Source organism: Gallus gallus, chromosome 2 (genome assembly GCF_016699485.2).
Source record: "Gallus gallus isolate bGalGal1 chromosome 2, bGalGal1.mat.broiler.GRCg7b, whole genome shotgun sequence".
Classification (NCBI taxonomy): Eukaryota; Metazoa; Chordata; class Aves; order Galliformes; family Phasianidae; genus Gallus; species Gallus gallus.
In genome coordinates this window covers 38,570,988-38,595,209 of record NC_052533.1, presented here as the reverse complement: position 1 = coordinate 38,595,209, position 24,222 = coordinate 38,570,988, and the positions used below count along the sequence as shown (strand labels likewise).

General features: G+C 39.9%; 1 long non-coding RNA gene across 9 annotated transcripts in view; it reads left to right on the top strand.

The window, feature by feature from the left end:
- LOC101749416 overlaps positions 1–24,222 on the top strand; it is a 130,836-nt gene that overhangs the window by 63,896 nt on the left and 42,718 nt on the right. For all 9 annotated transcript variants that reach the window (XR_005857805.2, XR_005857804.2, XR_005857802.2 and 6 more), the window contains one exon: positions 9,608–9,676. This is a non-coding gene — a long non-coding RNA (uncharacterized LOC101749416). The remainder of the gene's footprint in view (positions 1–9,607; positions 9,677–24,222) is intronic.

The window sequence follows — 24,222 nt, the reverse complement described above, 5'->3', positions numbered from 1 at the left end:
GTAGGGAGGATCACTAGATTAGGCTGAAAGTGCCATGTGGTTTTCATCATTCTAATCAGAGAATTTACTTCAGATTTTATCAATTAGCACTGTAGTTATAGACAGCTTATGTCAATAGGATCTAGATGAGTGAACATTGACCTTTGCTTTCATGCTTTTACTTGAGTTAAAAGAATAGAGGTGGGAGAAGACCAAGAAAAATACTCTTCCTCTCAGCTTCACCAAACTTTTTATAATCTTTTGTCCTCATTGACCCTTTGAGCATTTTTGTTAAGAATGTTTTGAGTGTCTGAAAGCATACAAATTCTGAATATTTATGAAGAGAGACATGAGGTCTGTTGTACTTATGATCACATAAGTGATTTTAATTCTTTTAGCCATTTTTGTATTGAATGTGAGAATAGATGCTAGCCTATGTATGTTCAAATTAATACCTTAATTAGGCTTTGGTTTGTTGAGCATAATAATAATAAAAATGAACAGCTTGCAGCTAACAATTACCTCAGGTAATCTGATGGAATGGTGGTAAATTGGTCTGCTAGTTTATGATGCTTTATACACACATGTACAGACAGCTGCATTGAAGACCTCTGTGTTTTGCAAGTCCATGGATGATAATCATTTTGTAGCAGTTATTGTGCTCAGAAGGGCGCAATAGGCTCACTTCTCTAAGTAGCCTCATACTGTGAGGATCTAGTGCTGCCTTGACAAGGCCTAGTTACAGAGGAATGCTGGAACCAATCCTGAGTCTTATTTGACTGAATCTAATTCTTGCAGTGTTTTGATGTTGACCCACTCAACTGCAATTTGACACTGTGGAAAAATGATTTGAGCCAAGTAACAACAGAACAAAAGAGGAGAGAGAGAACCAGCAGTAGTGAAACCTCTTTACTTGGGCTTAACTGGTTAGCACTCTTAGTAGGTACAGTGCTCCATTCTCTGCTTCTCTGCAACAAGCTTTCTCTGTTGCAAGCATTGGGGATGAGAAGTGGAATTTTTATTTTTTCTGGCACCTGTGAGCCAGATCTATGCATGGGCTTTCGGGTGAAAAATCTTAGTACTTAGATTCTCACTGAGAAAATACGGCTGCTGCTTCTTTAGTTTTGGCTAAATTTCCTCAAATAATGTGACAAGCTTTTCTGGGTAGTGGCAGTTTGCATATGTAATGCTGCCCCAAATTACTTCTTTTAGGGAAGAATGTATTATAAGGGTTTAGACTGTCCATTCAGTGGGGCCAGAGTCCCTGCTCAGGCCTTCAGGAACTGATAACTGCCAGTGTAATTTTGAGTGGAATGTCAGAAAGTTATATTGCAACTTCCTGAATTTGAGCATTTGTTTTGGATTGATTTTGGCTTACATGGATAAATTTTCACCTCTTTTTACCAAAGAGCATCTGCCCTATAAACGTCTCAGCAAGGCAGGGCTGTCACTGATGACAGTGGAGAGTCCAGTAGTGGGTTTAATACCCATAGCAGGAAGTTTGTATTTGACTTCCCTGCAGACAACGCTTCAGAACCTGATACAGTAGAGAGAGCTTATACTGGAGACAGTCTCCACTTCATACACAAGCTTTTGGTGGACGCAAATCTCTGAGGATGAAATATTCCTTTACTTTGTCTGCAATTTGCTAACATTAGTCCTTCCAGTCAGTTATAAAGAAAAGAAGAAAGGACTCTTCTATGTACTATTTTAATTAAAATTTTTACCTGTAGCACAGTTTCTACTAAGTGGAAATTGTAGCATTTAGTTATTTATGTTTATTCTTTTACATTTAGTTATTTATGTTTTATATTCCTGAAAACAGCAGTGACTGGACCATCACAATCCTGACAACAGTGAAATACTGACCGTAGCAATCGTTTTCATATCTCTTTAGCCTTATAGAGTGAGGAAATGCAGATGGTATTTCTTTGTCATCAAGGGAAAAGAGACTGACACATCATAATGTTAAGACAAGACTGTCAGACTCCACTGGAAATAATGAAGCTTGACAGTTCCTCGGTTAATACTGCAAGTACCAATCCTGTAAATTTCAATTAGCCTTGACAGCAGTAGGGTTTAACGTGATGTTTATGTGAAGCAGTATTTTGGTAGATTTCCTTCACACTTACAAGGAAAAGTATCTCTTAATCTCTCATCTCTGTCACTCACACACACCCAGGGTAGGGCTCAGCTTCCAATCCATTTATTTATTGTGATGTCATGAAGATACTTTAAGTAACTCAGACTACACACTGTGGACAAAATTAGGAATCCGGCTACTCAGATCATATTGATCAAGCTTGGATGCCTAAAACTTGCCACAAAATAATCACATTTTAGCATCTAAAACTTTTGCAGATTCTCCAGTACCTGAGGTCTATGGAGTTGTTGTGACAGCTAGACATCATCCAAGGCCCACCTTCCTGCTTAAACCTTGTGTTGATGTCATCCTACTGCTGAATTCTTCCCTAGGAGATGCAGCTTTTACTAGGTGTATTTTTGCCAATGATGCTATCCATGCTTTTTCCTTCAGTCCCTTTTCCCATGATTTGATCTGGTCCAAGACATGTCTTTTTGACACAATGTGATCATAGCTGTGCAGCCACTGAATCACAGAATCACAGAATGTTTTGGGTTGGAAGGGACCTGTAAGATCACCTGGTTCCAACCCCCCTGCTGTAGGGAGGGACACCTCCCACTAGAACAGATTGCTCAAAGACCCATCCAGCCTTGTCTTGAATGCCTCCAGGAAGGGGGCATCCACAGCCTCTCTGGGCAACCTGTTCCAGTGCCACCACCCTCACAGTAAAGAATTTCTTCCTAATATTTAGTCTAAATCTACACTCTTCCGATTTAATGCCATTTCCCCCATCCTGTCGCTACATGCCCTTATAAAAAGTACCTCTCCAGGTTTCCTGTAGGCCCCCTTCAGGTACTGGAAGGCTGCTGTAAGGTGCTCCCAGAGCCTTCTCTTCTCCAGGCTGAAGAGCCCCAGCTCTCTCAGCCTACCTCTTTAGGGTAGGTGCTCCAGCCCTCTGATCATCTTTGTGGCCCTCCTCTGGATGTGCTCCAACAGCTCCATTTCCTTCTTGTGTTGGGGGCCCCAGAACTAAACACAGTACTCCAGGTGAGGTCTCATGAGAGCAGAGTAGATGGGCAGAATCACCTCCCTCAACCTGCTGGTCTTGATGCATCTTCTCTTGGGCTGCGGGTGCCCATTGTCAACTCATGTTAAGTCTTTCATCAACCGACATGCCCTAATCCTTCTCCTCGGAGCTGCTCTCTAGCCATTCTCCACCCAGCCTGTATCTGTGCTTGGGATTGTTCTGACCCAGGTGCAGGACCTCACACTTGGTTTAGTGAATGTCGACCTTTACATCTATAAGTAAAACAATTTTTTTTAATGACATTTGTATCAATTCCCAGAATTAAATAAGCTTTTACAGGCAAGAAGCATTTTTTTAATTGTCTTTGCTAGCACTCATGCTGACTTTAGTGATGCTGCACTAAAATCACACCTCTTACCAACTCTGTGCTACCTGCTGCTTTACCAGCAAAAATTTCTAGTGCAATCCTGCTGTCATGTAGTCCTCCATGTCAATTTGGTGCTAAATACAGGTGTTATATGTGAAAATTTTGGCCTACCTACTGCGCTTAAGAGAAGTCAGTGCTAAATCTCAGGTTGGCTAGAGTTCCTCCAGCAGAGCACAAGCACGCTACCAACAAAAAAAGTCATATCTTCTCTTGAAAAGAGCACAGATATTACTTTTTTAAATGACGTGCAAATGCAGCACATATGTAAGTGTGGGACAAGTAGCACACAGATGGACTTAGAATGCTTTGTTTGGTGCTCTTCCATTGGTGTCTTTGCTGCTGTCAGGGGAGATGTTCTGTGCGTGTAATCACTGACTGCCCAGCCCTCCCAGGGCTGACTGCCCTCTTCTCTTGTTGAGATTAGCAGGAGTTGGAAGTGCTGAGGATATTGCACAAAAGAAAACTAACTCTAGAACTGAGTTCTCTTTTAACAGACCACAGCAATTAATGACAGCAGGAGCCAAAAACTGCACCAAATTTTGAAGGTGTATAATACTACCCAAAGCTGACCTGTTTGTACCCTTTCCCTTCCATGTACAAACGCTGGTGTTCCTTTGAACCCATGCTGCAGCAATTGAACTCACTGAACCAACAGAAAATTATGCAGTAAAAGTATTAATAGTTCACCTCTTAATTTGTGAATCAACTTAACTTCAGGTCTGCTGCCAGAGAGTGGGATTGTAAGGCTGGGAGAGGTGATATGAGGTTGGGAGGTACTGCTATTGGTGGAGCGAAAGGGAAGCAGATCTCTTCTCTTGGTTGATGGCAAGTTATTGGAGCATCTCAGGTGTGAGCTCAACCATGTTTAAATCAGTCTTGTTCATGTCCTGTCTCATTTCGACATGTGACTGTATCATCCACAAAATGAAAGGAGTACACATAACTTTTTATGATGCTACAATGAACTTAGGCTGTATTGTGGGTGTTCTGACTTTTTCCAAATGCTGCTGTAGGTAGGAAGATTATTTGAGTTGTTCAACAAACTGAATTGTCATTTAACTGAAAAGTTTTCCATTTTAAAATGATTCCTGCATGGATGTAATATAATCAGAATGAAATACTGAAATTTAACATGCAAATTCTGAAAAGTCACAAATGTGGAAAGACAGCAAATGTAATCACTTTGGATCTGAAATGAACTGACATTAAAATAAAAGATATTTTATCATTTCAATCAGGTTGGAATTGTGGGAAAATTAATCAAAATCATTATTTGCATATGGGAACTGTGAAAGAAATGCATGATTCTAATGCAGAAAGATCAAGTAGCTTAAATATTGATGTACATATTCATTATGGCATTCTGTGTATGCTTTAATTTATCCCGTAGTCTGTCTGTCTTCTATCCTTCCGCTCTTCCTCTTCCCACCTCCCTTGTTACTTGTTAGGTGATTTACTTAACACTTTGCAAGTGCCTCTCCTGTGCTATGCATATTCAATTTATCAGAGCTTCTCAGAACAGGTGTCCTCTGGAGGGGAAGCCTTTTTTCTTCCTAGCCACACTTTCTCCATACAAATAGCAAACTGCCATAATTGTCTCAAGAACTGAGAGTCAGACAGCAAAGAAGATCTTTTTTGTTTGTTTCTTTGTTTGTTTTGTCTTGACTAACAAATGTGCTGATTTACTATGATTACTTATTTCCGAGCATTAGTTCCTTTTCAGAAATAACTCACTGGCAGTAAGAAAAAAGGGTGCTACCCCTTGCTTTTTAATCAAAGACTCATACTGCCCTCTCAGTATTTAAGTTGCATTTCTTCTAAGAATCAAATTTTCATAACTATTTAGTTTTGTTGCAGCTTTATTCTGCTGAATCAATAACATTTTTAATTAGTTTCAGTGGGACAGAATAACACCAACAATGGGTACACTGTAAAACTCTGCATTCTTTAGAGATTTTTACTTTTGTTTTGATATGTGTCTCTCCCCACCCCATTTCTGCAGACAGCTTCCTGGAAGTAACCATCATCAGACAGCGAAGTCACGTGATAGGATGAGGGGAACGTTGAGTTCAGAAAGAATCTTCCCTCTATTTGCTTTCACCTCTTAGAAGATCTTATGTTTTGTCCAGCATCTCTTGCACCAGCATCATACTGATATCAGTGCCAGTGTATTTGCATTACTCTTCCATATTTGCACTCCAGCATCTCCTTAAAGCATTGCACAATGCATGGTGAAATAACCCATATTGATTCCTGACTTAGAGAACCTTAATCTTCCTCCGCCTAATTCCAAAGAGTGTAGTGAGGTAACCTGTGGGAAAGCCAAAAGTACTTCTGGTTCCTCAGGAGTTTTTGGCATGGTTCAAGTTTAGCTTCTGCTCTTTAAAAGCTGTATTGTGTATGGATATTTGTGTAGTATGGGAGTTCATTGTTTTTCTCCTTCCCCTCTTTTTGTGCTTCAATCATTCCTTTTTGCCTTCATTATACATCAAAAGCAACAGAACAAAGACAAATGAAAAGTTAATATGAAAGACATTGATCAGAAGTTTTGCTTTTGAATTTGAGTCACAATTTCACTCTTTTCAATTCAGATGTAAGTTTACCTACTTATATAGATATATGTTTAGCTGCCTAGCTACCTGTGGTATTCTTGGGACTTCTCTAATCAGTACTCTATTTGTTTTGTTGTGGTTTGGTTTGGTTTGGTTTTGTTGTTTTGTTTTTTCTTGGTAGTGAGCTGCACTCAGAAAAGGAAAAACTTTCTTACTAAACATGGAAGTGTTGCTGATAACAGAGAGATTCCTTCTTTGCACCATAACAGTGTTCTGCATCTACTGATACTAAATAGATCTTATCTAATGATCTAGCTCTAACCTATTTCATAAGATTGAACATGACATTCAGGTAAAATTCAGATGCAGCACATTGTGGACCTACTATGAAGAGCTAATGAGCACAACTTGACATTATTTTTTATAAGGACAGGTAGTGACAGAACAAGGGGAAATGGTTTTAAACTGGAAAAGGGTAGATTTAGACTAGATGTTAGGAAGAAATTCTTTACTGTGAGGGTGGTGAGACACTGGAACAGGTTACCCAGTGAGGTTGTGAATGCCCCCTTCCTGGAAGCATTCAAGGCCAGGCTGGATGGGGCTTTGAGCAACCTGGTCTAGTGGGAGGTGTCCCTCCCTACAGCAGAGGGGTTGGAACCAGGTGATTTTAAAGGTCCACTTCCACCCCAAACCATTCTGTGATTCTATGATTCTATGATTATACAGACAAAATTCAGAGATTTTGATCTTGTTACTTCTCTCAGCTTCTGCCACACTGTGTTAACTTCCCTTGGCCAACCTGACATCACACAGACTACCTTCTCTTCTGCCCTTCACAACACTAATGCCATATGTTGCAACACTGGTTTGCATTTACTGCAAGAACATTTTTGTTCTAAATAGAGCTTACAAGGAAGACAAGCCTAGGTCCCTTGTACAGGACCATTTCTAAAAAATCTCTGGTAACTCACAGATCATGCATACTTGCTTCCCAAATAATTTCAGGCACTTCATAGTATCTCTGTAATTAGCTCCATGAGCAGTCCTTTTGTTTGTGCTTCTTGCATTTAGAGGGTCCATCAATTTAGGCACCCAAAAGCAGATACTTAACAATGCTGCTTCAAGAATGCACAATTTTGCAAAATATTCATGCACGTTCTTTGTTTGACAGTGTGTATTTGATTCAGCAAAACAAAGAAACAATGATCTTCTGATCCAAGAAGCTCTGTCCTAAAACATATGTGTTAATAACATACGTGTTATATGTGTGTAGGGTGAGGGCATCATTCTGCATGAATCGCTGGACTAGAAGAAGGAAATTCTAGACTGCAGGATTTGGGTAGCTGCTGGTTATTCTCAGTGATGCAGTGGATAAACAGCTTTAAAAAACCTGCATTTGAATGTGCACAAATTTAAACATCAAAAACTAAATATTACTTTTGAAATTGTTGACTTTACTGTTCCGTGTTTTTCATTGTTCTCTCAATAGGAAAAACATATTTTACACACTGAAAAATAAATTATCTCAAATTCACAATTTTTTTTCAGAAAGCTAAAGGCATCCAAAAAATGGTAACCTTAATGAGATAACCAGCAATGTGCGTACAGTAGCTCTCCTGTGGTTGTGACCAGGTTACCATCAATTTCTTCGTGATAGACTTTGGCAAGTGTGAGTGAGTTCATTTGATCAATATGAGTTCCAGATGGTCTATACTTACCTGTACCACATTCAGGATTAGAGTTACTTTTGGGTATAGACAAAGTCTTAATTGTCCTATTATCTCAAGAGATGGTTAGGATACAATTAGGGAGCAAGATGGGGGAATTAAAGAGAACGTGTTTTTCTGGCATTGAGTCAGCTAGATCATTCATCTCATTGGAAACATCTATCTATTATTATTTTTAAAATAATCTTAAAAGTGGATGGGAGTTCTCTGGGAAGTAATGCATCTAGCTACTTATTTATTTGCTAAGGAAAAATAAGATGCTTTAAGGTATCTATTTTGGTATACAACTGTTGATCACAATAAAGATTTAGGAATTTTTCCTGACAGTAGAGACAAACTGAAGGAGGAAGATCTGAGAGTGGGTGAGAAAGAGAGTGAGCTGAAATTTTACAGTGCTATGAAGTCCAGACTTCACTGTAGAAAAGAACAGAGGAGTACGAGCACTGAGATTAATTTAGATAATCCCCCAAACTAAATGAGGAGGGTTAAAAGGTGCATAATCCCCTCTCTGAATCACTGTCTCAAAAATTGATAACAAAAAACACGCAAACCTTGGTCCTTTCTTAGTCTGAGATTCTTTTTAAATGCATTTATATAAAATTTGTGCAAGTGTCTCTGAATTTCATAAGCTGGTAACTCAAGGAAAGTTACTTGTTTATGTAAGTTTAAAAAAAATGTCTGTTTTGGTTTGTCCCATCCACAAATGTCTGTCAGTTTATGTCCTTATCTGTGAGTCCTGCTTCCATGCTGCAAACATGTTGATGCAAAAGTTCCTCCTGACACTATTCAGTCCTGCTTTTTCCAGTCCATGCTGCATGAAACAGACATTTTCCAGCACCTGTGTTCTCACTGGTGCCTTCAGCAAAGCCCTGCAGATGAACCATTAGAAATACATGCTGACCTTAACAAAGGAGCCGACATACTTCACTCATAAAACTCAGAGAGCAATCAGATGGCATCCCAGTGACATTCATCACAGCTGCTGGCAATAGCCTTTAATTCATCTGGTATTTAACCAGGGTGAAATGCCCTGTAGCTATATCATGTTTGTTGGTGTTAGATGAACCCAGCTCATCACCCGCTCACTAAAGTTCAGGATTTAACACCAATCCACTGTTTGCAGGCAGTTCACTCCCAAACAAAATACTTGTCTCCTTTTTGTCCTTTATTGTAGTTTCTGTTCTCTGCAGCTTGTTTTCTAAACTCTACACTGTTCACTTCTACCTAATTGAATAGATTAGTCTTTATTTGAAACCTTTGTTATATTTTGGCACCAGTCAGGGATGCAGCCAATCAGTGACATAATTAAGTGTGAGAATTACAGGGAAACTTTCTAGCTTCCATCATTGAAAGGTAAAATTATTCAAGGTATGAAAAATTTTCCTGTGTTTTTGAAGTTGAATACTTAATTTTTAAGTGATGTGGCAATAATATTCTTTTAAGATGACGGAAAGGAATGGTAGCTAATTAAGAACAATAGACTGAATAATGGATAGTTTTATTTCACATACTCATTGAAAACTGAGTCTTTAAAGAAATTAATTGGATTTATTTCAGTGTGATTCTGATGCAGATAAGTCATTGGAAGCTAATGCAGTTTTATCTATTGGGAGCTAAAACAAATCCAGCGGGCTATCTAAAAAACTGACAATAGTAGAGTTTATGTCATATTTCCCAGCATTCAAAAAGCATGACTTAAGGTATCCAAATCATTAGATTTTGTGTAATAGTAAATTAGAGTACTTTTAGGACAATGGCAAGATTTAGTTTCTGTACTGAACAGTGGAAACATTCTCTTCTTTTTCTTCACAGATAAAAGAGCATTGAGATGGCTAGATGATCACTTGGCTCTGGAAATTTGACGTATGAAGAGAACAGTAGGTACTGTGAGATTTGTGCTAAATCTGTAATGGATAACACAACTGAACACTATTAAAATTGTGGAATTAATTCACATGAAGAGCAAACAGAGCACAAAGTGGGAGATAAAGTAAAGATGTGAATCAAATAATCTTTGAAATTACATGACGCTCAATTTAAAATTGTTGAACAAATCGTACATCATATAATTGACTTTCTTAAGCTCATGCTTATCTTACTATTCCTAATAATTTATTGTGATACATTTAGCTCCTTTACCATTTATGGATTAACATCAAAATTGATTTTTACAGTTCTGTTTATTAAGTGTTTGCTCTGCCACTCAGCCAAGCACTTATCTTCTGGTGATACAGTTTTAAATAGTATTTACTGCACCCTACCATTTCAAATGTGTCTTGTGTCTGATTCCATGTGAATGTGTTTCAGGACTCAACTGAAACATCTTTGAGTCTTGATTGTTAGAAGAAACGTTCATAATTGCAAACTGTGGACTTTAAATATCTTGAAGAAGCGTGCCCAGATTTCACAAAGTCTTAGAATCCTTCACTTCTTGAAAGTGAATAGCTCTGTGTTTAAAACCTGAAGGAATTAATTAGGTTCTTCTTGCTCACTGAGCAAAATGTCCACAAAACAAATAGAGATGTGACTAGAGAATTAGTTTATACATCACTGTTGCTTTAATCTAATTTGCATAAGAAAGCACAAGGAGGACATGCAGCACAGTTATTTCAATTTAGATACATAGCCATGTTTTGACAGCCTTGGTGAAAAGGGTGTGTTCCCATTTTCATTGGTGCTGAGCATGTTCATGAGCAGATTATCTGATACTGCTGGATCAGACATTCTCACTCTTGGGTTACGTTATCTGCAGAGCAAGATACAGACTTTACATTATTCATGGTTATGCAGGACCTATTTCATGCTGAGCACCCTGGGGCTCCATGTATGCGTTTGTGGTTGCTGCTGGGAGTGTGTTAAGGTTAGAGGAACTCTACTGGTTAGTTGATCTGTGTATACAGCAAAATTACCATGGCCTGGACAAGTAGTTGAGAGACTGCTACCCTAGATCAGATACTTAGCTGAATAGACTGTCATTGTCAGTAAAGATCCTGTGATGGAAATTAGCCATTATATAGTGCTAAAGGCCCAGATTGACATCCTCAAGGTGAGTCTGTTGTCACTGGTGAAAGTGTTATTATTCTTACCTTCCTATCCGTCCACTGGAGACTAGCAGCAGGAATCGCAGAATAGGGCTTGCTCTAAGCCTAACTGACAGCCTGGCATATTAACCTAGGCTCCATCCCTTTAGACTGAGCACTGTCTCATCTGAATCCTGCAAACACAGGTCATTCAATACATCTATAGTGGGGGAAAATGTCTTCATGATAGGCAACCTCTCTGAATCTATGGCTTGTTGTGTTCAAATCATCCTCTGTGTGACACACAAACAAATTCACGCTGATTTGAGTTATTAGATAAAACTATTTAAAACAGTGAATTTTGAACAGATAAAGGAGCTTATTTGCTGATACCAGTTCTCTGCTAGCTATGTGTTAGCACTTCCCATGCTCCAATATTTTATTAGCATGATTTCTTCTTGGTCTTGCTGTTCTGAGCAGGACTGACACTGTAGAAAACTATAGCAAATAATGAGTTTGAAATATGCATTTTTCTCATTTGCATGTGGCAAGTGAACTCAGGATAAGACAGATGTAGAATATTGTTAAGTGCATGTGAAAAAGTATGTGCAGAACAGGTATCTAGGTATACATGCTTAATACACATTCAAGATCACAGATGAACATTCTGAAGGGATCCCATAAGTGAGAAGGATGTAAATACAAGGTGTTATTTTTGTGGAGAAAATGTGACAGGTAAAGTCATGAGTGGAGCATGAAAAAAAGCCCTAAATGTTGGAGCACCTTTCTGGGGTTTCTGAAGCTGTATTTTACAGTTAGACCAGAATTGCTGATGCAATTTCACTTTTAGGGACACAACATGTTAGATGGATTTTGTGTAGGTGATTCATTAGAAGTTCATGTTAAGATCAACTCCACAGTGGTCCTAACTCGTCTTTGTGCAGAGAGGTAAATTCTGTGGTTTTGAAATAACAAAGAGTTTGAAGGAATATCAACAGAAAAGGTATCAGTACCTTTGTCACTCATATTGTAACTATAGTAAAATAAATGATTCAGTGTTAAGATGGATGGAGGCTTATTTTCAAACAATTTCTTTTCTTTCATGTTTTTCAGATTTATCTTTGTAATTGTTTTGAGTTTTCTTGGTTTTGCTTTTTAAAGCTCTCCTCATTTTACTTCAGATTATTTTAAGGTTTTTTGTTGTTGTTTTATTTTGTACGTTGGTTTGTTTCGTATAGATAGCCAGGAGGGCAGTCAGGTCATCTCTCAGTTACATAATTCTTTACAAAACACACTTAGTTTCTTAATTCTTTGCATAAACAATCTGATTAATGGTTTTGAATCTGTGAAAGTTGGAATTATTTTGTAACTATATCTAAATAGTAAAAAGTATCTATCTTCACAAGGAATGTCTCAGCAGTTAACTGCATTAGCAGTTACTCTGAGCAGTATGGCACAACTAACAAGAAATATGAATCGTACAGCCTGACTGAATTCATGGATTTTTTATCAATGTACACTCCTCCTAATGACAACAGAACATTTAGCCGGTCAGTGAATTCTGTCTTTATTGTCTGTTTTAAACTTTCAGCAGGCTTTTCATGCAACTTCGCCTCATGTTGTTGATCCCAGGTTCAGACATACTTGCATACAGCATCTTCAGTAAATTAGATTATAGTATAGCCAGCCCTGGCTGTGCAGTGCAACTCACTGCCACCCTGAGACGTCAGCTCCGGGAGTTGCTGAGCAGGCAGTGCTGTCGCTGTTGCCACATCATCTCTGATCTAGTCTGATTCAGCCTGCTGCTTCGTAGTCACTTGAGGGGTTCCTTATGGGGATACTGAAGCAAAAACATTTCTTGCATCTAGGATGAAGATTTCTATTTTGGACACAAGGATCTCTCCTCCTGTGGGATTCTCAGCAAAGACCACTGCCTGTTGTACCACCTGCTGGATGGAGCTGCTCTAGGGCATCATCTCCCAAAGTTTCCTTTTGTGCAGTTCTACTTTAAGTCTGGTGTATTATGTATAATACACCATATGTGTTCACACAAAGCAGCAAAACTATATGTGTAATTATGGGTAAGCAACACTTTACTTTATGCAAAGATGATTAGCCAGGTTGTTCCAGGAAGCAATCTTTGTAGCCCAGGTGTGGCACATGAATAAATTTTGCCCAAATCCCAGGCATGTGATGTCTCCTGCATTCATGCAAGATATCCTGCATTTCTTTCACTGGAATGCTGAGTCACATCTTCAGACATCACCTTCAGCACCAACCTACCAAGCTAAAAATGGCCCAAAAAAATAGCTGAAAATAGCACAACACAACACAGCTGTTTCCCCATACCAGGTGTTACAGATCTAAAAAATAAATTGTCTCAATTTCCCTATTTTGAATGCAAATTTCATCCCTGGAAATGCTACAGGAGATGTACATTTTACAATGACAAAGAGAAGTGACATGATTCTTTGAATGAGTCATTTGCAAGGTGAACTTTGAGTTCGCCTTTGAGTTGTGATTCTGTTAAAATATCAGGCAAAACATTTTGGAGTTGATCACTTTGTTACATTTTTTGTTTTAGTTGTAAATAATGTGGCATTTTTTACTTGACTGTTCAAAGTTTGTTCTTCCCGGATGGACATGCCTCCAAGAATGGGTATTGCCTTTGAGGTAGATTTTGTATTTGTCATTGGCTGAGTTCTTGATTACTGAAATCAAGAATGGCTCAGATTCTCTTTGCCTTATCTAAAAAGTGCAAGGCGGAACACTTGGTAAATGTTTCTTATGTTCTTTCTGCTGGCCTATCTCTATTGCAGGACAGGGAGGGGTTTGTTTGCCTCATCATCCTGTGATCTGAGGGTTTGTTTAGCAAAGGAAAACATGGGGATGGTTTCCTTGGGCTCCCAAGCCTGAGGCAATGAGTGCTGGGAAACGTAATTGGGGGCCTTTCTGAATATTTATTGAAAGGCTTCTCTTTTTCTTACTATGAGCAAAGACAGACATGTAGCAATGCAAAAGTATGTCAAAAATAGGTGTTTTATTTATAACTCAGTGCAGTTAAAAAAAAAAAAAAAACAGACAAAACCAAATACAGTCCAGTTCAACTTTTGTTTTATGTCACTGTATTGTACTCGCTGCTCCTCTTCTCAAGATGACAGTCCTGGGACCTTGATGCCGACCTGTGGAGGATGGATTCCCAGACACAGCATCTGGCTCTTTGCATGAGTCCTGAGGCAGTCAGTTGAGCTGGTGGCTGTGAAGTTGCCTCTGGCTTTGACATGTGGTTGCATTACTCGCTTGATGGGCTCTGTGGCGGCTTTGCCCTTCTGAATTCTGCTTCATTCTGACTTTTCAATCTGAGTCATCTTCACTTCTTAATTTTTTTTTTATTTTTTATTTTTTGTAGTGGCCATTCCCTTCAGAGGAGATATGGCTCTTCCCTCCCAGTCTCTTGTACTCCTGAGGCTGGATGCAGTAAGTGCAATCCCATAAACAGCACACAACCTGCTGACAGATATCGCTTTTTCCAGTGCCCCAGTCCTGAGTCTGTCTGATAGAACTCTTATTAATTTTTTCCTTCATTTAATAACTTTCTTACAACTTTTCATGGTTCTTACAGCTCTTTCTTGTCTGAAGCGGTACACAGGTTTAATCCGCAGGATTAAACCCCTCTGGTCTCAGGGCTGGATGCTGCAGATGGGGCAAATAACTAAATACAGGCTTCCTCTGGAGTTACTGTTATGCAACAGTTTTACTTGCTAATTAGATTAATACTGATGATTTCTCACTCTCATTGGCAGTCCCTAAAATGCCCAAAGAACAGAAATTTTAATCCCCTTCCACAGCCAGACAGATTGCTTTGCCATAAATAAGAGCCTATAGCCATTAAATCTGCAAGTGCACATGGAGGGTATGCAACTCAATTACAGGAGGGCAAGCTGTAGCTGGCTGAAACTGATGTTGAAATTGAGTATGGCTACTGCAAATCACTGTGGAATTATTCAAGCTGGTGTTAAACAAGCAGCAGGGCAAATTAGCCCTGCATTGAGCTGCATGCTGCTGTGCTTACATGGCTACTGGTGCCTAAGTTAACATGTCTAAATGCAGCACAGCTATCTCTTCATAACCCTGCATCTTGCTTGTAGCTATACCCAATGGGAGACCAAGGAATAGGAACTGCTTAAAATAACTTGTCTGCATTTCTGGAAGCCTAGTGTCTTCTCTAAAAGCCTGAGAGCATAGTCTGAAGCAGGAAAAATCCTATTTGCTATTAACCAGCCCTAACTTTTGTCCCTGCAGACTGCTCCCCTTGAGCTAGTGCTGCATTAGTGCTTCTAGATAAGCCGTGCCATGGTTGCAAATAGTGAGTTTTTGTTTGTTAGAGGTTATGCAGCACTGCATGACTGGTGGCATGGGACCCGGGAGAAGGTAAGAATTTCTTGGCCTGAATTCAGTTCCATTCACCAAGGCTGTTACATACAATGAATGCATGAGAGAGGTGTGTGAGATAGCCAGAGAAAGTCTCTGTAGGAATGCGGAAGAGAAAAAGAGTTTATAGAAAAGAAGAAAAAAGAGGAAAGAAAAAAAAAAAACCTTTATAAAATCAATATGAAAGTGAAAAAATACAATAGGTACTACTGACACCAACCAGACAAATGATCAGGATGCCCTGAAAAAAACTCCCTGAGAATGCTCATCCTTTTGTGCAATGAGTAGCCTTGATGTCTGTTGATGGCAGAGAGACGGGGGTTTACTGAACAATTCTGAAATTGTAACTGAAATAATGAAAGGTGGATCTCACAGCTAGAAGTATACCAACACAATCACAACTAGTGTTGTATGTCTGTTTACAGCAAAGCTTCTTGCCCTGCTGTAATAAGCATTTGTGTGGTTTTCCCTCTTGCTCCTTTCTCAAAAATCACTTACTACAGAAATAGTTGTAAATGGCAAAATGTAAAAGAGGTAATGAACTTTCTGTATAATAACAATTGCAGGCAAGTGGTTTGAAGCTTATGTACTTAAATACTTTATTAAGCAGCTACTTTAGGTTAGGCTTGAAAAATGTATTTTGCAAATGCGTGCGGATTCTTTGTCAAATGCTTCATTTTCTTACTATTTTTGACTGAGCAGAGAAAGACCATCTTTAAGGGGCTGGCTTGCCCATCTGGGGTCAGTGTGAAAGAACGGAACAGATTTTTTTTATAATTATTTATAAGATGTCTGCTTTCATAACACCGTTCCTTGAGTGTCTGACAACCTCAGGGGCCTTTGTCCTCCCCTCTCCATGTGTTGGTCATCTGTAATGATTCATTCCCAGAAAGAGACAGAGCAAATCTTAAATCCATGTAGGTTCCTCTCATAACCTCATCTTCTGGTATGCTCAGACCAAATTGCCAAGGACATGGTTTTAAAGGCTTGAGGGTATCAGGAACACAGCATTTGCTCAGTTCTCAAGAGATGCTGCTTTCAAAGAAAGGAACATTTGCAATTCATCTGTATCGTTTATATTGATCTTAAGGCCTCTCTCATCAAAAAGCTCCTCAGAGGCTTATTCTGGCTTTGATAGTACCTCACATACATTCTTGTGAATTCTCTCTTCTTCTAGAATTCTAATTTATTGTTTGATAGCACTAGTGGCTCCAATCATTGTGCTAGATGCTGCGCAAACCTTTAGTGGTTATCTATAAAAGATTTTACATTCCTAGTTTAAATGGCGTCGTTGATAGACTGATAATGTAACAAGATACTGGACTGGACAGACCACTGATCCTCAATCCAGGATTCAGATGTGAGTACCTCTCTTTACATTTACTGTAAGTGCTCCAGAAATGATTGTATTCTAGGTGAAAAAAAAGAGCAGTGTTTAGGTCTTCCAAATACACTGGGAACAAACAACATCAGTTAAAAAAATGTAATCTTAACTGCCAATCTAGTTATATCTAATCTAGTTATATCTAGTGATAAAGTTTATAGTCTAAGGCCATAGTTAAGAGTGCTCTTACAAAGCCACCTAATGTAGTGTAAGACATCACTGCACCATCTGTTCATTAAAACCCTGTGCAGAATTTGAATAATCAGCTGCACTAACAGTCCTCCTCTGTTTCACAATGCAAGCTGAGTCAGGCTAATTTGAAGAGCCTCCAACTGCAGTCACTTCTTTAACTGCTACAGCTATGCTTGCAAGAGAAGTTCTTCTTATGGCTGGGATTGGCAAGACAGGATAAGAAGCACAGAAGGCGTGAGAGGGTCAAAGATGGACTGATATTTTTGTCCTTGCTTTTTTGGCCGAGGTTGCTAAAAATAGTAATTAACATTTTCCAGGACTCTTAAAGTGATTCCTCTGTAAGAGCAGGGAAATCTGCTTCCTGAACATGCATATTCATGTTAGTGGTACCTGCTTGCAGTAGGTGAAGTGTGGAGGATAGGATTTTTCAGCTTCTTTCCACTGTCATAGAGTGGTAACAAGTTAAATACTGGGTGAACACATCAGGTATGCCTTTGTGGCTAGAACTGTAAACTACTATCTGCTTTATACTGCTAGGAGCAGATATATAGATCGCTCATACTTAGCTCTGATTATATTTTCAGCTGCTCTACAAGTAAACAAAGCCAGATAATAACCCCACCAGCAGCTGACCTACAACAAAGACCTGTGGGAAAAATTTCCATCCAGCTCCCTTTTTTTCCATTGCTGATGTTTTGGCTGGTTGACATTATTTGAAGATCTCTTCAGACCCTTTTTCACAGGAGAGAATGACTTGTTCCCCATTCTTGTCAAGGTCACTGCACTCTGTCAGCTGATGGCCATTCTTTGTAGGAGGTTGCTTCTCATGAATAACTGACCTGTCATGGAAAAGCGGTCAGTGTTGGAAGGGAATGGATAGGCAAAGAAGACAAATAATTGTCAAGGAAGAATAAGACTCACAGGGAAACACAACCTTTCTGAAGACGTGGAGATTATGTCACATTTGGTCAAGTTTGAGGTGTTTTTTATTCCATGAAGTTTGAAAGGGCAGTATGTCCGGAACAGAGCTGTCTGATTCAATGTCATGCCTCAAGCTGGCTTTACTGAGAGTTGAAGCTATATATACCATGCTCTCTGTTTTCTGTTTGCGCCGTGTTTTATCTCCCTTGTGCGTGGCATTGCAGAGGAAGGCAGGTGGTCTCCTATTCGGCAACATCTTCAGGGCATGACTGCCGAAATTTCGCAGAAACACTCCACTAGAGGGCATCTGCACATCCTCACATCTGTAACGTAAACCTGTTCATAATTGTCAAGAAGTCGGTGAAGCATTTACAGTCAAAATTATAAAGTGCTGGAACTTAGGGCCACCTGCTTATGAGTTTTTATTATTTTTAATTAACACACCACTCTGCTCTGTATCCAGAACATATGAGTTCAGTGAGATACTTTAGTCAGCAAAACTTTCAGATGGTGACCTTCAAAGGTGACCAACTTATAAAGTCTGAGAAAATTTGTATTACCTGAAAAAAATATGTGCTGGCTTATTTTCACAGTGGAGTAAACTAATCGTTATTTTTAAGCAAACGCTGCTCACAAACATCCAAATTCACAACCTTTCCTATGTGAGATGGTTACTCCATAGCAATTGCATATCTGGTTTATTTTTATTCCTCCTGACTTAGATTACATTGTGAAGACTGAGCCCTCCACAATTGCCAAGAGAGTGTCAAACTGGCTAACAGTACAAATGCATCTTAGTTCATCTGTGCAGTTGTTGTAGCAGAACTTTAAAACGCAATTACATGTACCTCTATAGGAGTGAATGAGTATAAATACTTTGAAGTCAGACCTTGCAATAACGGACAGGATTAAATAAGAAAGATGCAAGGAAAAATATGCTGTCAAGCCAACAAATCATTCTGCAGCTCTTCAGAAAATTTAAAACTGCATTCAATAGCAGTAATATTAGAAATGCTACATGTTTTTGAAGCAGCACTGTAAATGTATTGTTGAAGAACTGTTAAGTAATGTGTTTACTTAGAAGAATATCCACTGGTTGATACTGCTCTTGTAATTAGAAGTAAGGATGTACTTACAGAATCTTTCTGAGTCAGTCCGATGGTCAAGAACATTTTCTGTAATGTATTGAAAAGACTTCAGTATTAAAACATTTTACTTCAGTTGCATTAGTACACCAAACATAGGTAGTTATCAAATGAGGGAAAATACGGACTTTTTTTTTTTTTAACTTAAAGTTACAGTGTGCTTTGCTTTAATTTACAATGGTGTTTAATTGTTGCATCTTCTTTCTCAACGGTTTAGAATATATCTCATTAAAACTACCCCTAATAGTAATATGTGTTTAATAAAGTTTTGAGCTTTATGTTAATGAGCAGGGAACTGCACTATTTCTAGTTAGAATTACCATTAAAAGTGTGAATTAAACACAACCTTGATAATTTTGCGTAAACTTGCATTGTAGAATAGCCCTAAAATACCAGTTGTGGGGAGGATGCCAAGGAAACTAATATCTTCAGACACATTGTTCACATTTTTGATTGCAAAATAGGTAAATTCAGAATGGACTGAATGGCAAAGCTTGAAGGATTGCTGCTAGCAGCTGAGTCTAGTTGGAGGCCTGTAAGTAGTGGTGTTCTCCAGGCAATGGTACTGGGTCTGATCTTGTTCGACATCTTCATCAATGACCAAGATAAAGGAATAGAGCCTACCCTCAGCAAGTTTGCTGATGATACAAAGCTGAAAGGAGTGGTTGACACACCAGAAGTCTGCACCGCCATTCAGTGGGACCTGGACAGGCTGGACGGTTGGACAAAGAGGAACCTTATAAGGTTCAACAAGGGCAAGTGTAGAGTCCTACACGTAGGGAGGAATAACTGCATGCATCAGTATAGGTTAGGGACTGATCTGCTGGAGAGAAGCTCTTCAGAAAAGGACCTGGGTGTCCTGGTGGACAACAGGTGGGCCGTGAGCCAGCAGTGTGCCTTTGTGGCAAGAAGGCCCATGGTATCAAGGAGTACATTAAAAAAGAATGGCCAGCAGGTTGAGGAGGGTGATCCTGCTCCTCTACCCTGACCTGGTGAGGTCACATATGGAATAGTGTGTCCAGTTCTGGGCTTCTCCATTCAAGAAAGACAGGGAACTTCTAGAGAGAGCATAGTGGAGGGCTACAAAGATGATGGGGGACCTGGAGCACCTCCCTTTTGAGGAGCAGCTGAGAGACCTGGGTCTGTTTAGCTGAGAGGAGACTGAGAGAGGAAGCCAAGCTCTTTTTAGTGGTGCACAGCAACAAAACAAAGGGTAATGGACACAAACTGGAACACAGGAAGTTTCATATGAGCATGAGAAAGCTTCTTTACTGTGAGGGTGACAGAGCATTGGAACAGGCTGCCCAGAGAGGTTGTGGAGTTGCCTTCTCTGGTGATATTTAGAACTCACCTGGACACTTTCCTGTGCGACCTGTCATAGGCAACTTACTTTAGCAGGGAGGTTTGGGCAGGGTGGTCTCCAGAGGTCCCTTCCAACCCTTACAAATCTATGATTCTGTGGTCACATCGTACCCAAAAGTGAATTTTGCCATGCACTGTGAGCATGTCTGTGCTCAAGGTAATTTTAGATATACCCAGGTAAGTTTAAGATGCAGCTGCCACGAGCCTGCCACACCCTGAGGAGACTAGGAGGATAGACAAAAAAAATAGCCTTTGAGAGAGAAGGAGAAACCAGATTTTCCTGGGTCCCCTGTCAATATTGCATCATTGACATATTTTAATCTAAGTGCCCTCACTACACAGGTTTGTTGATATGCCTTTGCTTTTCCAAGTGCTGCACACAGCTGTGGATTCAGCACGGTATTTGAGATTTTGTGAGCTTGTGCTGTAGCTGCAGAGTGGTCTCTGTGCCACAACACAGCCAGAGGACCTGAACACAGCTGACTAGATGTTAGCTGGACACGGCCCATGGCAGGTAAGCATGGTAACAGATTCACCCATGTTGGCTTGATATCCCTTATCATCCCTTTGCTCTGAGAGACAGATCCATGCAGGGCATCTTGGTCTTCCTCTTCCTCTTCAATGCTGCCATCTCTAGAGAGGTGGGAAAGGATGTGATTTCAAGTGTAAAATAAAACTCGGATGGTCTCTGCCTAACAGATATGATTCCAGGTTAAAGTTGATCCAGCCCTTCTTGTCTGGACCTCCCCAGACTGGCTTTTTGCAGCTGAGGGACAACGCAGTCCTGCGCTAATGCAGGCCAAGCCTTTTCCCTCCCTCCTCGCCTTTCTGACCAGGGATCCTCAGACATGCCATATTGTGCCAAATCCTTTACAGTGGTTTTGTGATGTGGGCTAGTATCTACTGGAGACGCAGAGATGAGACATGAACTCATTTCGCAGAGGGCTTGACCTGAATTCCCTGAAGTGAGAGTCTAGTCCTTTTACTTGCTGAGCTCCCTCTTTCTGTACTTAATCAAATCCTAAATCCTCTGAAGTGAAAAAATGCACATTTTGTTTTCAGTGACTTGCTGAAGCTGAATGCTTCTCACAACCAGCAAGGCCTATGAAGATAGTATTTATTAAGGATGAGTGATTTCTCACACTTATTCTGCTTCTATCCAAGACTGCCAACTTGGTCCACCTGGGCCTCAGAACTGAGATATCACATTTCCCACGTCTCATGCCTCCTCTCTACTTGCCCTGCATTATTTATTACAGCACTGAGTGCTCCTGGGGTCCGCTGCCAGGCAGGGCCAGGCTCCTTTGGGCTCACCTCTGCCAGAGAGAGCGCTCGTCTCTGCAGCCAGTGTTGCATTCAACACTTTCCCTCTGGAGTAATGGGGACTGAAGAAAAGCTGCAAGCACTCAGTGAAGAAACCCAGAGGAAAGCAGGATTCAAAGCAGCAGCCAGGCCCTCCAGCTTCTGACTTCTCTGGAAGAAGGAGTCTGATTAACATCTTCCCCGGTGTTGTTTAGGCTATCAGTCCTTGCAGGGTAGGTGAGGTGCAATATCCCTCCTGGCAGCAACGCCTGTAAGGACAGCATTGATCAAATCAGTGTAATACAGTAGGGTCATTCTGGCTGGGTTTGAAGCAGCACTTGTAAAAGTGTTTCAAGCAACATTTCATTCTTTTCATTCATTTCCCAGACTGGCTTTGAATGGGAAACAAAATAGAGCTTTTTGTTGCAAATGATTTGTTGCCGTTTCTAAACAGCTGATTGGATGCTGTCATTACAAATCAAACCTGGATGCTCTCGTTACAAATCAAAGCTGTATGTGGTTACCTAAGGCTCTGATTTGGAAATGTGTTGTGCTGTCTGTTTTCCCAGTGAAATGATAGTGGTAGGGACAAGGTCTGCACAGGCATGTTATTTTCCCTGCACCTATTATATTTCGGTAGCTTGGGAACTGAAGCTGTTGGTTGTGATAGAAAGGAAAGGTTTACAACTAGAGAAAATATGCTCTAGAAAAGTTTATGGAGAAGTTAATTTTCACGGTGTTTATTCCAGAATAGTTCTGAGAGATGCACAGTGTAGCCCCAGTCTCTCTGACTGTGAGGAGTGTGAGCTGCTCCATAGAAGCTGCTGCTGGAATCAGACCTTTTAGTGGTGGCAACAAAGAAGATGGGGGCAAGAGGTCCATCCTTGCTCTGCAGAGAAGGAGCAGGTAGTTCCCATATCTTTCAAGGCGAGTTTAAGATTTTAAAGTTTTGAATCATTTCTTCAATTAAGAAGTTATGCTTTTAAAAATGTTTTCTAGTCAAATGCACTGCAGCACTGGGAGATGTTTTTGTTGTTTTTGTTGTTCTTTATTTTTTGTCAGAAGCTTGTATCATCTATTAAAACATGCTGCATGAGAACAGCTGGATCTGGTGTCTGAGCCTTCATAGCTGAACTGAACACTTAGATTGTCTTTTTCCATCAAATGTGTGATTTAACAGTGCAGCAGTGGATGAATCTAGGACAGTCACTGAATTGCAGATTTCTGTACCAGCCGTCTGCAAAGTAGAAAGAAAAAGAAATGACAGGCTGTTGGCAGAAAAATACGATGTTACTACAATAAGCATACACCACAGTTCATTTGATGGACAGCAGTGCCTACTCCCTTAGAAAAGGGCTGGGATTCATGTAGATTAATTCCTCGTGATATATGCATAGAAGTTCATATATTCTTTTCTCAAAAACATTGGTTGCCATTCTGTGGTCATTTACTAATATTAGAAGTGACAAACTGTGAAACCAAAGTTGCAGGAAAGGCATTGTGTGTTTGTGAAAATTTCAGCTTTCATGGGTCCTTCCTGCAGTCTTTCCTCCTGCAAAGCTTCCCATAGCTCTCCGTGTGTCTGTGTGCACGCTCACACACGTGGGCTCCTGATTGCTACAAACAGCTCTGTCCCTTTTCTTTGGGATCTGTCAGAATGGAGGTCTGTACAATGTTCAGCTCAGTGTTTGATTGAAAGCTTGAGAAGTTTAAAAGCTTTTAGAAGAGTCTCAAAGAAACAACATACACACATAACTGAAAACACATGATGGATGAGAAAATGAGAAATAATGCAGCATGCAGTAACATTTGGAAGCTTTCTATCTTTTTGCCAGTGACAGAGTCTCAGCAAGAAAGGGACCCCTGTAATCCACAGGGCCTCCGTCAGAAACACAGCAACAGCTGAACAGTGTACGAGAGCTGAGGCTTCAGGGAAAACCACCATAAAAAATAAAAGGAATGAAAAGAAAAAGAAAAAGAAAACGCTTTTTTTTTTTTTTAAAGCTCTGTACAGATGCGATGACAATTTGATGAGTCCTTCTCCTTTTTTTTTTTTTTTTTTTGCTTTCATGCAAATTGATAGCCTGCTCTTGGGAAAGGGCTACAGCGCTTATGAGCCTCTTATTGTCTGCTTTAAGTTAAAGCTGAGTGAAAAAGCTAAGAAAAGCAGTGTCGTGGAAAGGAGAAAAGGTGTTTGGCAATGTCAGGAATTATATCCTGCTGGTGGTGCACACATTCAAAGGGACTGAAGGCAAGTTCACACTGTTAAGGGAAACTGCAGTGGAGCCAGTGTAGTACCAGTGCCAAGCACCCAAACGACTGTAAGTTTTGCCTCCCAGAGTCATGAGATTGTTATAAAACTGTGTGGCTTTTTCATGCAGTGATATGTTCTTGTGATTTGAACAGTTATGGGTTGTGCTCTCATGGTTTTCCCTGCAACCACAGAGATACTTTCTGTATTTTTTACATGAAAGCTATTCCTTGGGTTTCTGCAAGAAGAAAATGGACAGTGTAGCCTTTTAGAAAACTATCAAATGTGACAAGTGTTGCAGTAAAGTCACAATCACTGAAAGTATTTCTATTATGATTTTTCAGTTTCTTACAGATAAGAGGACTATTTTTACCCTTGTGTTTTGCTTGCCCTCTAAGCTTTCTCATACATAAACCTTT